Here is a 17,604-nt window from a genome sequence, read left to right on the forward strand (position 1 = left end):
TGAGAAAGGAGCCTGGGTGGCATTGGGCAGACACAGCAAGGTGTCACATGTGGCTGTGGCAAAGGAGTAAAGGAAGATGAGGCAGGGCTGGTGGTGGCAGTGGAGCCAAGGTGCCAGGTTACAGAGGGTTGGCAGGTTATTGTAGTTAGAACCTTGGCTTTTACTCCAAGCAAAGTGGAGAATCACTGGAAGATTTTGAGAAGAGAGACCACATGCTCTTTTGTTTTCAAGATAACTGGCTGCTGTGTTAAGACCAGAGTACAAGGAGCCAGGGATGAGTCAGGCAAAGTGGTTGGGAGACCATGATGATGACAGAGGCAAATGGTGGCCAAACCCCAGATGGTATCAGCGGTGGAGATATAAAACGCTGGTATTCTGGATATACTTTGAAAGTCAGAGCCACAAGCTGTGAGTTACGAGAGAAAAACATTATGCTAATGATGACTGCAAGGTGAGAGGAAAAGATTTTGCCATTCACGGATATGTGGGATCCCATTAATGAGTATCTTTGGGGGAAATACAATGTTTTCCATATTTTTCTGTTACATAAGAATGTATTTATAACTTATATGCTTAAAACTTGGAGGACTATTTGAGGATATACTTTTTCCTTTTCCGTATCTCCCCATTCACGAAATGCTGGAGTTTTCATTTGTTTTTAGGGCTTTTTTTGTTTTGTTTTTTGGTGGTTTGTTTGTTGTTGTTTTTGGCCAACCCCACGGCATGCAGAACATCCCAGGCCAGGGATTGAACCCATGCCATAGCCATGACGCCAGATGCTTAACTTGCTGCACCACCAGGGAATGCCCAGGAGCTTCTTTCTTGACGTCTCAAATGTCTCAGCCAACTTTGCTTTCTCTCTCATGTTCCCTCAGTCAAGACTCTCTGCATGTCTTGCTTCAATAGTGCAGCAGCCTCCCAACTGGTCCCCAGCCTTCCATCTTTAATGCCTCCAGTTCCTCCCTGGAGGAACCACCACATTCAAAAATCTCTGATGGCCTTTGCTGAATTGCAGCTGTGCCTCCCCATGGGGAAAAATCCACACAATGAGCGAGCCCTGGGTCCCACTACATAGCTCACCATGTGCCTGCTGATTCTGTTGTATATGCTTCTGGCCCCTTAGTTTTTTTTTTTTTTTTTTTTTTTGGTCTTTTTAGGGCCGCACCCACGGCATATGGAGGTTCCCAGGCTAGGGGTCGAATCAGAGCTGTAGCCCCTGGCCTACACCACAGCCACAGAGCAATGCAGGATCGGAGCTGCATCTGCGACCTACACCACAACTCACAGCAACACCGGAACCTCAGCCCACTGAGCGAGGCTAGGGGTCGAACCCACAACCTCATGGTTCCTAGTCAGATTCGTTAACCACTGAGCCATGATGGGAACTCCCTGGCCCCTTAGTTTTATTGCTTTGCACTAACCCCCCCTTTCCAAGCCTGCTCCAGCCCCAAACTCACTTCTAACTGTACATGTGGCTATGTCTCCAGTCCTTAATGTTCATCATACCAATGAAGCCCTTAAGCTTCGCCCAGTATGATTCATCTTTTCCCTGGTACACAGAAGTGCGGGTAAAGGTTTGCTCTTAGATCCTGAGATGCGGACCCACGAGCTTTCTTCCAGACTGGCGGGCAGCTGGAAGATGGGACCATGCACTCTTTCCTTGCCGTATCTCCAAAACAAGCAAGCAAAGAAGTAGATTCTGATGTTCCCGACACAGCTCAGCGGTAACGAACCCAACTAGCATCCATGAGGACACAGGTTTGATGCCTGACCTTGCTTAGAGGGTAAAAGATCCGGCATTGTCATGAGCTGCAGGGTAGGTCGCAGACGTGGCTCAGATCTTGTGTTGCCTCAGCTGTGGTGTAGACTGGCAGCTGCAGCTCTGCTTTAACCCTAGCCTGGGAACGTCCATATGCCACGGGTATGGCCCTAAAAAGATTTTTAAAAAGAAGAAGTTGGAGTTCCCATCATGGCACAGTTATTAACGAATCCGACTAGGAACCATGAGGTTGTGGGTTTGATCCCTGGCCTTGCTCAGTGGGTTAAGGATGTGGCATTGCTGTGAGCTGTGGTGTAGGTTGCAGACAGGGCTCGGGTCCTGCATTGCTGTGGCTCTGGCGTAGGCTGGTGGCTACAGCTCCGATTTGACCCCAAGCCTGGGAACCTCCATATGCCGCGGGAGCGGCTCAAGAAAAGGCAAAAAGACAAAAAAAAAAAAAAAAAAAAAAAAAGAAAGAAAGAAAGAAAAGAAGAAGAAGAAGAAGTAGATTCCATGGTCTCTTCTTCATGGACCAAAATAGCTACAACAGATGGTCACAGCCCTAATTCCCACGGCGATAACTTTAAGGTTGGGCATGTACTCTGAGGGCACATACTTTCCTGAAAGAACAGGCTGAGCTACCTAGGGGAAAAAGGTCTGGCCTAAGGCACTTCTGGTTTTCCTTTATCATCCAAAAGAAAAGATCTCCACCAGTCATCTCTCTTCTTCTAGAAGAGGATCAGCAAACTACAGCCAAGAGCCAAATTCTACCCTCTGTTTCTGTAAATAAAAATATTGAATACAAAAATAAAAGGGAGGCGTTCCCTGGTGGCTCCGTGGGTTAAGGATCTGGCATTGTCACTGCAGTGGCTCTAGTTACGGCTGTGGCGTGGGCTCCATCCTTGCCCTGGGCAAAAAAAGATATCATTTCTCTCCCCTCTACACACTCACACCTCTTTGGGCCTCTACTTAGCAGTCTGTACTAGCTACTTAATATATATGTATTTCTGTATTTCCTTTCGGACAGTGGCTTACTGTATGCAAATACAGAATTTTATTAACCACATCTTGACAGTGCCCAGCAGAGCACTGCTCAGAATAGACCCTCAATAAATACTCATGATAGGCTTAAATAGCAAATTGCAGGGAGAAGAGGCTTAATATTGAGGAAGGATCTGCAGGATTTTCGGCTGGTCCCCACCCACACGCCACCAGCACACACAACACTATTTTTTTAAATGCATTTTCTTTTATTGGATCTTATTATCATCATAGTCTGTTGAGAACAAAACCACCAAAACAATGTGTTTTAAAGGTCATATTCAGACACTCTCCATAAATCTAAGCCTCTCTGGAGTCATATTTAGAAAACATTGTAAAGTAAATTAGATGTTTGGTTCCTTTGAGGCCAAGTATGTTTTCATTTCTGTGTGCAAATAAAAAAATATTGATTTTTCTCTTTCTTTTACAAAGAAAAAGTTTTTAAAATACATGTGGCCACCTGCTTGCGTGCTGCAGAAAACCAGATGTCAAAGGGCCGTGAAATAGAAAAATTAGTACTGGGTCTCATAACTTCAGGATACCCGAAGGGAAAACTGATGAATGTTATGAGTTGGAGACTTAAGGCTAGCTAGTTATATTCTGCTTAATATCAGGAAAGCCTCCAGCACCCACTTCACTGCTCTATATTCGTATTATTGGCATAAATGTCTTTTCCTACTAGATTGCTGCCCCGAGAGCCCGACTTCATTCCTACATATCAAAATTATTGGTCCATTTTTCTTCACTAGATTATCAATTCCTTGAGGGTTATATTCCCTAAAGCTATTGGAACTGATAAATGTGATTCTCCTCGCTAGACTTAAGTTCCTGGAGGGCAGGAACTGGCCTTTGTTTATATTCCACCAGCTCTTACCATAAATCTTTGCACCAAGGGTTCACTCCACAAATGTGAAATTGACCTTGGGCTTGGCTGCTACTCTGTTTGACTTCCAGGCTTTGCTAAAGGACACTGCAACTTATCAGTGATATACAATCTTCTGTTAATTGCAATGGAGGCTCAGAAGCCACAGCAGAGACCCAAAGTGACAGTCGTTTAAATAGTCCAGGTGCCAGCTTTCCAAGACTTAGTCCTCCTGGGTAGCCTCCTTGGGCAGGTGACTCTGGGATACTGGGCATGTTGGGTAGGTTGTTAATTATTTAATTAATTATTTTTTGGCTGCCACACACCGTATGGAGTTCTTGGGGCCAGGGGTTAGATCCGAGCCACAGGTGTGACCTAAACCGCAGCTGGTGGCAATGCCAGATCCTTAAGTGACTGTGCCAGGCCAGGGATCGAACCTGCGTCCCAGCCCTCCCAAAAGGCGGCCAATCCCATTGCACCACAGCGGGAACTCTGCTAGAATGTTAATTTTTCCTGATGCCTGCTGCACCACTCAATGGGGTCTCATTCACATTGTGGGCTCTGGGAAGGATGCCCCCTATGCTAGACTCATGTCCAACGGCACAGCTGTATCCAGTGGTGGCTCCAGGATGGGAGAGATCCATGCTCCTTTTCATATTGCTCCCCTACCTCCTATGCAGTTCCCGGACCCATCCCACTTCAAGAGAGACTGCTGCCACCACATCCACACCCCAGGAAGAGCAGGCTAACTGGAAGCTGCACGTGTCACTTCTCACATGCCATCATCTAGAACTTAGTCATACAGGCACGCCCAGCTCCAAGGGACACTGGAAGACATCCTTCTTCTGAGTGGCAAGTTGTAACACAAGGGTTCCAAGACTATAAAAGAGAACATATTCGAGGGACGACTACAAGTCTCATTTACAAACCCGAAGTCACCTTTCATTGTGTCACTTACATTTCTGGTTCTGCAGTCTTTTTGTTTGTTTTGGTCTTTTTAGGGCTGCCCCTGTGGCATATGGAGGTTCCCAGGCTAGGAGTCAAATCGGAGCTGTAGCCGCAGACCCACACCACAGCCACAGCCACACAAGATCTGAGCTGTGTCTGCGAGCTACATCACAGCTCATGGCAATGGCGGATCCTTAACCTGTTGATCATGGCCAGGAATAGAACCTGCGCCCTCATAGATGCTAGTCTATGATTCATGATTCATTTCTGCTGAGCCACGATGGGAACTCCTGGTTCTGCAATCCTGATTCCAGCTACCCTTCTCCTCTATTCCTGGTAACCAGGAATATCTCATGTGTTGCCTGAACTTCTGCAGGATCCTCTGTGAAAAATGACAGTTTTGTTTCTTTTTTCTCAGTCTTTTACCTTTTCTCCCCTTACTTCACTAACCAGGACCTCCAGAACAAAGCTGATTTGAAAATGTCATAGCATAGAGAAATGCAGATCAAAACTACAATGAGGTATCACCTCACACAAGTCTGAATGGACATCACCAAAGCCTACAAACAACAAATGCTGGAGAGGGTGAGGAGAGAAGGGAACGCTCCTACACTGCTGGCGGGAATGTAAATTGGTACAACCACCACTATGGAAAACAGTGTGGAGGTTCCTCAATGCTAAAAATAGAATTACTATCAGCAATCCCACTCCTGGGCATCGATCCAGAAAAAACCATAATTCGAAAACACACGTGCACCCCAATGTTCACTGCAGTACCGTTTACAATAATCAAGACATCGAAGCACTTTTTTTTTTGTCTTCTTAGGGCCCCACCTGAGGCCTATAGAGGTTCCCGGGCTAGGGGTCGAATCGGAGCTAAAGCCACTGGCCTATGATGCCACAGCCACAGCCACACCCGACTGGAGCCACACCTGTGAATTATACCACAGCCCAGGACAACACCAGCTCCTTAACCCACTGATCGAGGTCAGGGATCGAACCCGCATCCTCATGGATACTAGGCAGATTCGTTTCCACTGTGCCACAAAGGGAACTTCCTTTTTATTCTCAATTTAAGGAACGCGGTGGCTTTAACCAAGATTTTTGAGAGATAAAGAACCTCTGGGATCTCCAGAAGCATCCCCTCTCTAATTTCTCTGAGATTTCGTTGGTTGCTTAGAGACTCAAGGGTCTCCTGCCCCAGCTTCTCTATTAAACAAATTCTGGCTTTCAGTCATTAGGGTATAAATTTAACATGTTTCATCTCTATCAGCATAACAGTGTTTTTGTCATTTTTGTTTTATGTATTCATGTACTATTTTTCAAAAGCTTTTAGAAGATTAATAAAGACCATACATTAAACTGGAAATATAGAAATAGATGGCAATTAACCTCATGGAACATTACAGCTAGTAGAGAAAATCATCACTAAGTATAGTTAACATATAAATTAATGCAGGTCATAGGCCACAGTATTATCAAAATTGACCTGTTAAGGTTTTTTTTCTTTCTTTTTTTTTTTTTTTTTTTGGTCTTTTTAGGGCCACGCCTGCGGCATATGGAGGTTCCCAGGCTAGAGGTCCAGTCGGAGCTACAGCTGCCAGCCTACACCAGAGCCACAGCAACGCCAGTCCTTAACCCACTGAGTGAGGCCAGGGATCGAACCCACAAGCTCATGGTTCCTAGTCGGATTCCTTTCTGCTGTGCCATGACAGGAACCTCCGACCTGTAAGTTTTTCTGATGTTCTTTATAATTCAGCTTTGGTATTGACTATGCCAAACAACCATATCAGTTCTTCACAGAAAATAAAGATTTCCCAGCACTAGACTTTGGGGGAAAAAAACCTTTAATGCTCTTCACGTAGGTAATGTAGAGCATGTGATTTAAACTCTGAAGGAAATGCAGAAGCAGATTGCCTGGGATGGTTTATTGTTTCTCTCAAGGTAAGCAGAGGGCAGAATTCCAGAGTGAAACTCACTAAACATAATTTTTCAAGCTATCCAAACGTTTTGGACTAAGTAGGATGTTAGGCTCCTCCTTGGTCCACAGGAGTAGGGCATTCGCATTTGTTTGGAGTTATGATCTTAAAACTTTAGGAGTTCCTTGTGGTGAAGCGGGCTAATGATTCGGCAATGTCACTGCAGCGGTTTGAGTCACTGCTGTGGCGTGGGTTCAATCCCTGGCCCAGGAATGACCACACATTGCAGTCATGGCCCCCCCAAAAACCCCACTTTCTTTAAATAGGTCTGTAATTTCCCAGCTAGATTATGTTTTAGTATGAGCTGTGCAGTGGGCATTTTAGTTTTAATTAATTTCTGGCAAAGGCTTACTTCCTGTGACTGAGCAAAGATGGACAGAAATGATTCATCACTCTCCCCATGAGAAAGGGGATTTATGCCTGCTATTCATGACTCTGGGCTGGCTCCATATCTGCCTGAATAGAGTGGGCTGCAAGTGAGGCTGGACCACTTATGAGTCTCTTTATGAGGACCGAGTCCCCTCCTTCTTCTGGGGACGCAGCCCCTCAGAACCCCAGCTACCTGGGAGAAGCCAAGGCCAGACAGAAAGTCCCTGTGGAGGAAAGAGCTGAGTGAGGGCCCTGGCTCTGCTCCCAGGTGCCAACCAGGTGTGTGACCCATCATGGATGCTCTAACTCAATTGAGTCCCCCACTGGCTTCAGCCTCAGCTGACATCACATGGAGCAATAAAACTGCCCAGCTCAGCCCAGTCAATGCAGAGGCCAGTGGGAAAGTACAATGACTGCTTTTTAAAATTTTTTATTATACTTGATTTACAATGTTCTGTCAATTTCTACTGTACGGCAAAGTGACTTAGTGATACATGTACATACACATTCTCTTTCTCACATTATCCTCCATCATATTCCATCACAAGTGACTAGATACAGTTGCCTGTGCTGTACAGCAGGACCTCATTGCTTATCCACTCCAAAAGCAATAGTTTGCATCTATTAACCCCAGATTCCCAGTCCATCCCACTCTCTCCCCCTCCCCCTTGGCAACAAGTCTGTTCTCCAAGTCCATGAGTTTGTTTCTTTTCTCTAGATAGGTTCATTTGTACCATCCACTAAGTTTTGGTGTGGTTTCTTTTCTTTTTTTTTTCTTTTTTTTTTTTTTTTTCCTGTCTTTTCTAGGGCTACACCTGCGGCATATGGAGGTTCCCAGGCTAGGGGTCTAATCGGAGCTGTAGCCGCTGGCCTACGCCAGAGCCACAGCAATTCGGGATCTGAGTCGCATCTGTGACCTACACCATAGCTCACAGCAACGCTGGATCCTTAACCCACTGCGAGAGGCCAGGGATCGAACCTGCCACTTCATGGTTCCTAGTTGGATTTGTTAACCACTGAGCGATGACAGGAATTCCTGGTGTGGTTTCTTAACTCAGTAATATAGAATAAAAAGAACTTCTCATCCACATTTCCATTCACTGCATGCAGTCTTGCTTCAGCCACTAACACTCCCATGAATCTGTACTGGTCCAGTTCGTACTTTAACAAATCATTGGGAAACACAGGGGACATTCCCCACTCTCGCCCTGCTGCCTTGGATTACTGACCACTCCTCGGTTTAAAAAATACCTGAGTTAATATTTTCATGTTGTTCAGAAACCAGAAAGTTTTTTTTAGCCTTTTATTTAATTTTAATTTATTTTATTTTATTTTATTTTATTTTTATGGCTGCATCTACAACATAAAGTCTCTGGGCTAATGGTCAAAGTGGAGCGGCAGCTGAGGCCTACACCACAGCCACAGCAACGCTAGATCCCAGTGGCATCTGCAACCCATGTTCCAGCTTACAGCAACGCCGGATCCTTAACCCACGGAGGGAGGCCAGGGATCAAACCTGCATGCTTGTGGACACTATGTTGGATTCCTAGCCCACTGAGCCACAATGGGAACTCCCAGAAACTAGAAAGTTTACAATCTTCACCAGGAACAAGTCCCCTGTTTTCTTTCCACACCCGGCCAGTTCTATGCCCATCACTGGGTAAAAACAATGTATTTCATATCTTTCTAGAGTTTATGTCTACCTCAGTGGGTAAAAACTATATATATCTTTCTAGAGTTTCTGTGTATACATACAAATGTGTGTGTGTGTAAAATGTTTCTCCTCTTCTCACTTTTTAAACAAGACATGCTTTTAAAAAAAATTTTTTTTTTTAATTTTATGGCTGCACCCACAGCATATGGAAGATTCTGGGCCAGGGATGGAATCTAAGCCACTGAGGCAACACTGGTTCCTTTAACCCACTGCACCAGGCCAGGGATTGAACCCACATCTCCGCAGGACCTCAGCCACTGCAGTCAGATTCTTAATCCACTGTGCCACAGCAGGAACTCCAAAACCTGCATATTATATGCACTAGTCCACCCTCTTGCTTCTCTCCCCAACCCCACCCCCACCCCCACACTGTATAACTGAATCATTTTGCTGTAAACCTAACATAATATCATAGATCATTTTGCTGTAAACCTAACATAATATCATAGATCATTTTGCTGTAAACCTAACATAGTATCATAAATCAACTGTATTTCAAAAAAATTTTTTTAATATTATGTGTACCTCATTTGGTTGTTATACTTAATGAAATGAATAAACACATGGCCCAGAACACAATAATTTCAATACATCTTATAACTTGATATTACTATTATCATCATTACCTTGCTATTTTTGTGTACCAAAAATAACTGTAAATTGTAAACAAAAATGTCCATCAATGGACAAATACATATTAAGAAACACCATGCACATATATTTATGTACACACATGAATCTCCAAGACATGTGAGCCAAATCATATAAAATATATTTAGATTCTTTCCATTTATGTAATGATTTGTGTGTGTGTGTGTAAAGAGGAACAGAAAAAATAAATGTGTCTAAAAAGATAACAAGCTGTTATTGATGCCTAAAAGTACGTGAACGCAGAGGAAAGGTGAAGAGAAACTTACACTTTTTTTTACCCTGGGTCATTCTGCATTGTTTGAATTTTGACCTTTCTGAACAGCCAATAGAAGCTGCAACGGTCCCCCTGAAATCCTGACTCATCTGAAACCACAACAGCTGGACCATATGACATCAGTCATCTCTAAGCATCTCTCAGATCAGAAACGAGAGAAGATCATGTATAATCTCGAGTTTGCTCACCATTTAGGATGTCAGAGATATATACTTAATTTTTTTTTTTTTTTTGATGGGGACTTAGGTTGAGCTTCAGGTTTTTGGAAAATCATCTTAACTTTAACAATGGCAGATTAATGAGGTATTTCTGAGCAAAATGATTTCACCATATTCTGATGAAGGGACTCTTCATTCAAGAAACCTATAGCACTTTTATACTCTCTGATTAATACCATACACACAAATTATTAATAATATGCTGACACAATAGAACTCTTTGAAAAGATCTTCTGTTGTAAGGATAATGGTCACCCAGCCTCTCAGCCCTGGGACTCGTATCAGTGAATCAAAGATGCTCTTCCTGCCTCCCTGTGGGCACTGCCAGGGGGCCAGGCTGGCTGGGAAATATCTCCGGACAGCTGCTGCCTCATATTAACTATGCACTAGCAAAAGACTCTCCCATCAGGGTACCACACATATCCTAAGAGACCAGGAGTTCCCATCGTGGCTCAGCGGTTAAGGAATCTGACTAGTATCCACGAGGCCGCAGGTTCGATCCCTGACCTCACTCAGTGGGTTAAGGATCTGGCATTGCCATGAGCAGTGGTGTAGGTCACAGACGCGGCTTGGATCCTGCGTTGCTGTGGCTCTGGTGTAGGCCGGCAGCTACAGCTCCAATTGGACCCCTAGCCTGGGAACCTCCATATGCTGTGGGTACAGCCCAAAAAGCACCAAAAAAAAAAAAAAAAAAAAAAAAGAGAGAGAGAGAGACCAGTGCCCACGCAGTTTCTTTCCACTATGCTACTACTAAATGAAACTAAAGCTTTCTGCTTCTAATTCAAGATCAGAAAACAGTGAACCTTTCCACAAAGAGGGTGCCGAAGGCAAAGAAGGAAGCCCCCACCCCTCCCGAAGTCCAAGCCAAAGCAAAGCTTTGAAAGCCAAGAAAGCAGTGTTGAGAGGCATCCACAGCCACACTCACAGCCACACACACACACACACACACACACACACACACACGCACAGATCTGATCTGGATGTCACCCACCTTCCTATGGCCCCAAACACTGCGGCTCTGGAGGCAGCCCAAATATCCTTGGAAGAGCGCCCCTAGAAGAAACAAGCTTGACCACTGTGCCATCATCAAATTCCCCCTCACTCGGTCAGCCTTGAAGAAGACAGACGACAACACACCTGTGTTCACCATGGATGTCAAGGCCAACAAGCACCAGATTAAACAGGCTGTGAAGAAGCTCTATGACATTGACTTGGCTAAGGTGAACCCTCTGATCAGCCTGATGGAGAGAAGAGGCATATGTTCGACTGGCTCCTGACTATGATGCTTTGGATGCTGCTAACAAAATTGGGATCATCTAAACCAAGTCCAGCTGGTTATTTCCAAATATAAAAGTCTTCACTAAAAGAAAAAAAAAGTTAAATAGAAGCCATCACTCAAATTGATAAAAACGGGGGGGAAAAAAAAGAAACCTTTTTTTTTTCTTCCTGGCCATGCCCACAGCATGTGGAAGTTCCTGGGCCAGTTGTGACTTACACCTGCTGCACCACACGGGATCTTCCGGGAAAAGAAATTCTTACCAAAATGATTCTCTGGAAGTGATATTAAATTCTACCCCAGAAATATGTGGGTTTGACAGGACTTCAGAAATGTCACCTGGCACAATATAAGGCGAATTGTCATTAATTCCAACTAACACGGATTGGGCACTTATATTTGCCAAGCTCTGTGCTACATAGTTAATAGATGTTATCTCATTTGCACTAACAATTTCTCACCCCATTTTATGGATGAGGACTCAGAAGCTTAAGAAAATTAAGCACTTTGCCACAAATCTAGCACAGGGCTCACTCCAAGGCCCCCAGTCTTAACCATTACATGCATCACGTTCCACCACGGAAGGTGCTCATGAGAAAATTTAAAAATACCTGTCATCAGAATCTAATAATAACATCCTAATCTACTGTTTATTATTTTGTTAGTAACTGTCAAGAAATAAATCTATGTAGTCTTTATCCCTCAAGAAATATTGAGAGCTTTAAATTAATTCATTTCATCCAGTAAAAGACTATAATTAATACTAAAACAACTCAGCCTTAATTCTACAAAAGTTTAAAATAAATGTGGAAATGGTTTCTTCTTTTACTGTTTACCCAACAAATCACATACTCCACCACTATATACTAAATAATTAACCAACGAGGACCTACTGTATGGCATAGGGAACCATACTCAATATTTTGTAATCATCTATTGGGGAAAGAATTTGAAAAAGGATATATATATATATATATATATATACACACATATATATACACATATATTGTGAATTTGAAAAAGGATATATATTAAAAAGGATATATATACACATAAGTATATATATACTTGTATATGCACATACATATAAATATATATATACTTTATGTATATAAAGTATATATAAAAGTATGCATATACATAGTGTATGTGTATATTTGTGTGTATAATATATATGTACATATATAAAACTGAATCACTGTGCTGTACACCTGAAACTAACACAACAGTGTAAATCAACTATACTTCAATTAAAAAATTAAAAATAAAATACAAAATATTTTTAAATTAAAAAATAAATAAATAAAATAGGGGAGTTCCCGTCATGGCTCAGCAGAAACGAATCCGACTAGTATCCATGAGGATGCAGGTTTGATCCCTGGCCTCGCTCAGTGGGTTAAGGATCCATTGTTGCCGAGAGCTATGGTGTAGGTCACAGACACAGCTTGGATCCCCACAGCTTGGTGTGGCTGTGGTATAAGCCAGCAGCTGCGGCTCCAATTCAACTCCTCGCCTGGGAACCTCCATATGCCGTGGGTACAGCCCTAAAAAGCAAAAGAAAAAAAAAAGAAAATGAAATAATAAATAAATTAATTAATTAAATGAACCAACTCAAGGACTATTTACAAGGCATACATGTATCTAAAGTTAATTCACAGGGAGTTCCTGTTATGGCTCATTGGGTTAAGAACCCCCATAATGTCCATGAGGATGAGTGAGGATTTGATCTCTGGCCTGGCTCAGTGGGTTAAGGATCCAGTGTTGCCACAAGCTATGGTGTAGGGCACAGATGTGGCTTGGATCTCGAGTTGCTGTGGCTGTGGTGTAGGACTGTACCTTCAGCTCCAATTCAACCCCTAGTCCAGGAACTTCATATGCCACAGATGCATCCATAAAAAGAAACAAAATAATAATAAGGTTAATTCACAGAAACTCTTTTTAAATAATTCATCAAAAACTATCTGAATTCTTTTACATAAAGCAGATAATTCCGTAAGTATAATGAGGAATTTTTCAGGGCCAAAAATGCTTCAAAACTATGAGCGTGTACAACCTGTAAAATAACTTCTCACGCAGCTGGTTTTAGAGGCCTTTTCTGCTGGCTATGCTCATACCTAATTTTTTCCACCTATCACACATTGTTTGTTCATTCCAGCTGCTACAGATAACATCAATTATTCTGCAAAAAAAAAAAAAAATCCTGAAGCTTTGAACTTCATGAAATTTTAATTTCATTTTTTAAAATATAATACATTTCTAATGCTACAAAATCAATTTCTACATATATATGTTGATTTTGGAAATGAAACAAAAAAGTAATAGCAGATTTTAGGCCAAATGCTTATGCATACAAGTCACAAGTAAAGCTGTAGCTTTAAAAAGAAATATATGATGCCCAAAAACTGATATTCTCCCAGCAGAAAACTGTTGAATTTTTTTCTTGAGTACATTAATGTAAATTAATCTTTCCATTTCCTCAGTTCTTAAGATTAATTTCTGTTGTAAGAGCTTAATAAAGTTCAGTTAAAAGACATTCAGTAAAACTACCTTCTGAACATACTAATTTAACCACAAAGCTATTTTAGTCAACTGATGATTAAATTGTAAATCACTCAGGCAAATTATAATTACTTTCTGTTGTGCACATTTCTCAAAAACAAAAGCATACATGTTTTTCACAATCTTGTACATATTCCTTTCTAAAATATGTGTGTGTTTGGTTTATTTACAAAAAAAAAAAAAAAAAAAAAAAACTAGAGGTTCTGCTCAATTAACAATATCACCAGGAGCTCCCACTGTGGTGCAGTGGGTTAATGATCTGGCTTGTCTCTATAGTGTTGCTGGTTTGATCCCTGGCCGGGCAGTGGGTTAAGGATCCAGCATTGCTGCAGCTGTGGCACAGGTTGCAGATGTGGTTCAGATTTGACCCCGGCCCAGGAACTTCCATATGCCATGGATATTGCCAAAAACGGAAAAAACAAAACAAACAGAAAACCCACAATACCACTAAACTAAAATCTTTTAACATAGTTTCTAACAGGAATGATGTCGGTTTATTTTACACCATTAAATTCGGTACAACAAAAAAACCCTGATTATTACTTTGGATTTTACTACTGTTCTGTCTTATGTGCTACACTAAACTGAAGGGACAGATCAATTTGTATGACTATAAAATAATACATGCTTTAAAAACATATACAGGAGTTCCCATTGTAGCTCAGCGGGTTAAGAACCCAACATACTGTCTGCGAGGGTGTGGGTTCGATCCCTGGCCTCGGAGGATCTGGTTTAAGGATCCGGTGCTGCTGTAAGCTCAGTGGATTTAACAATAACTTAAATTTTCAAACTGAACAAATTGCATTTAAAAATACAGGGATAAGGGTAGTTCCCATTGTGCCTCAGCAGATTATGAACCTGACTAGTATCCATGAGGATGTGGGTTTGATCCCGGGCCTTGCTCAGCAGGTTAAGGATTCAGTGTTGCCACGAGCTGTGGTGTAGGTCACAGACGCGGCTCTGATTCAACCCCTAGCCTGGGAATTTATGCTGTGGGTGTGGCCCTAAAAAGCAAAAACAAACAGGGGTAAGGCACTATCATATGTAAATCAAGAAATACAATGTATTTTTAAAGCCCTCTCAATCTTGCATTATATATCATTTTAATAAAGCAGAATAGCATGGTGAGCATATATAATAATGCAGAACAGAATACCATAGCTAAGAATTTTAAAGCAAAACCAATTAATTAATCATGGAGTTTTGCGGTCTAAGAGTATAGAAGTCAACATAAAGGTTGAGTTAATAATATGCCTGAAAATTGAATGTGTAAAAATCATTTAGGATTTTTTTTCAGCCCTTAAAAAGACAAAGATCTTTATATATCAGAACAAAGCATAGTAATTAGGTTAAAAAAAAAAATGCCCACGTCTCATTTCAAAGCCAAACTCCAATGAATTGGACCCAAAGGCTTTTAAGTCATGCTACAACTAAAATACTTTTTTTTAAAAAACCATGAAACATCAAAGTTAATATCACCAGTCAATGGAACAAATCAATATTCCTGCGGAGGAGTGCATATATTAAATCTAATCAAGAAGAAACATCAAACAAACCCAAATGGAGAGGCTTACTCCAAAATAACTGCCCCGTAGCGTTGAAAATGTTAAAACCCTGAAGCAAGAAAAACCAAGGAATCACTTCAGACTGAAAGATATGACAGCAAAATAAGTGCCTGAACCTAGATGAGGGCTGGACCCAGAACATACGTGTTCAGACTACACATGTTGATGAGATGTGAACAAGGTCTGGAGTTTAGACATCCTGTCGATGTTAGTTTCCTGACTTGGGTCATTGCACTGTGCTAAGTAAGAGAATGTCCTTGTTCTTGGAAATAGATACTGAAGAAATGCCTCAGAAATAGAATGGATGGGAGTTCCCGTTGTGGCGCAGTGGTTAATGAATCCAACTAGGAACCATGAGGTTGTGGGTTCGGTCCCCGCCCTTGCTCAGTGGGTTGACAATCCAGCGTTGCCATGAGCTGTGGTGTAGGTCGCAGACTCGGCTCGGATCCTGCATTGCTGTGGCTCTGGCGCAGGCCGGCGGCTACAGCTCCGATTAGACCTCTAGCCTGGGAACCTCCATATGCCGCAGGAGCGGCCCAAGAAATAGCAAAAAGACAAAAAAAAAAAGGAAATAGAATGGAGAATGCTACAGCAGGGAGTTCCCTGGTAGTCTAGTGGTTAGGACTCAGCACTTTTACTGTTGCAGCCTGGGTTCAACTCCTGGTCTGGGAACTGAGATCCCACATCAAGCAGGGCAGTGCAAAATAATAATAATTTAAAAAAAAATACTATAGCAAATGGGCAAAATGTTAACAAATAAGGAATCCAAGTGAAGACTTTCTAGTATTCTTGCAACTTTCTCATAAGGTTGAAATTCTTTCAAAACCAAAAGTGATCAATGTATTTTTAAAAACTGGAACAGGAAGGAACACCACAGAAAAAAAAAAAAAATCAAACATTTTTAGAATACACTTTTAGGCTTCGAGTCTAGAGGAATGACTAATGTCTACTGAAGATGTTTTGTCAATTTAGACTAAACTGAATTTTCAATTCCATTTCATGCCCTCATACTAGAAATGATGAAACCGTGTTGCTCTTTATTTTTAATTCTATCAATTATAGGTATATTCCAGATCGATGTATGTATTAAGGGCAATCTCTTTACATTTTACGCATTCATTTAAATGTTGCTTCTTATAGCTATTTTCCCTTCAGTGTTGTGCCTTAATGATTGATCAGTTTCATATCTAGAACTGACTTTGTTTGAAAGTAATTTTTTTTCTGCCCACACTCACAGCATGCAGAAGTTCCCAGACCAGGGATCGAACCTATGCCACAGCAGTGAACTGAGCCACAGTGACAACACTGGCTCCTTAAGGGCTAGTCTACCAGGGAGCTCCCGAAAGTAACTTCAAATCATAACGTTAACCCTTGCAGTGGTGCTCTGATACACACAGACACCTGCACATATACACAACAGGTACAAATACTCTGCAGGGGGCGGGGGGAAATTACTGCACAGTTTCATTTCCCTTTTGCAATATGTCATGGACACCATAGGAGAGTGGCATAATAATTAGATGATTAAAAATCTGAAGTGAAAATAATGCTTCTGAGAATCTACAGACATCAAGAAACAAAGGCCTTTGGTGAAAGACGACTTTTTTAATATTTATTTTGGCCTTTTTTTTCATTAAGTTATAACTATCACAGATGTTGCTGCATGAATATCAAATTAAGACCATGAAAAGTTAAAAAAAAAAACCATGAAAAGTAAAAAAAGAGGCATATGGTACCTAATGGATGATAGATCAAGTTAGAAGGCTATGAAAAATTTAAAACGAGAATTGTAAGGAATGTCAAATCCAATTGGAAGTTGCTGGTATCAAGAATTTTCTTGGTATATGTTTTTCAAATCCACAATCTTCAGGACTGAACTCAATGGTCTATTAGATTCAAGCTTGACTCAGCCACTAAAAGCAATGTTATGGTGACCTTGGGGGATGTTCCAAAGAAGATGTGGTCACAGGAGACAAGTGCAAAGGATTTTCACTTTCTCTTTTTATTTTTAATAATTTTTTTTCTTTTTATGGCTGCATCTGCAGCATATGGAAGTTCCCAGACCAGGGGTCAAACTGGAGCTGCAGCTGTGGCCCACACCACAGCCAATGCAACACCAGATCCTTAACCCACTGAGCAAAGCCAAGGATTGAACCCCCATCCTCACAGAGACGGCATCAGGTTCCTAACCCACTGAGCCACAACAGGAACTCTCACTTTCTCTTTTTAATATTAAACTACCATTTAAGCACTTTATTTTCTACACAGAAGACAAGCTTAGAATTCGTTGAAATAAAAGATAACTGAAGATACACTAAATCTAAAGTGCAGGTGTACTCTGAGTGCCTTTTTATTTCTTTGGTTGTGTCCAACCCATGTGGAAATTCCC

The 17,604-nt window shown here is 41.7% G+C and overlaps 1 pseudogene; it reads left to right on the forward strand.

The window, feature by feature from the left end:
* Positions 10,492-11,191, forward strand: LOC100627957 (annotated as a pseudogene).

Source organism: Sus scrofa, chromosome 10 (genome assembly GCF_000003025.6).
Source record: "Sus scrofa isolate TJ Tabasco breed Duroc chromosome 10, Sscrofa11.1, whole genome shotgun sequence".
Taxonomy (NCBI): Eukaryota; Metazoa; Chordata; class Mammalia; order Artiodactyla; family Suidae; genus Sus; species Sus scrofa.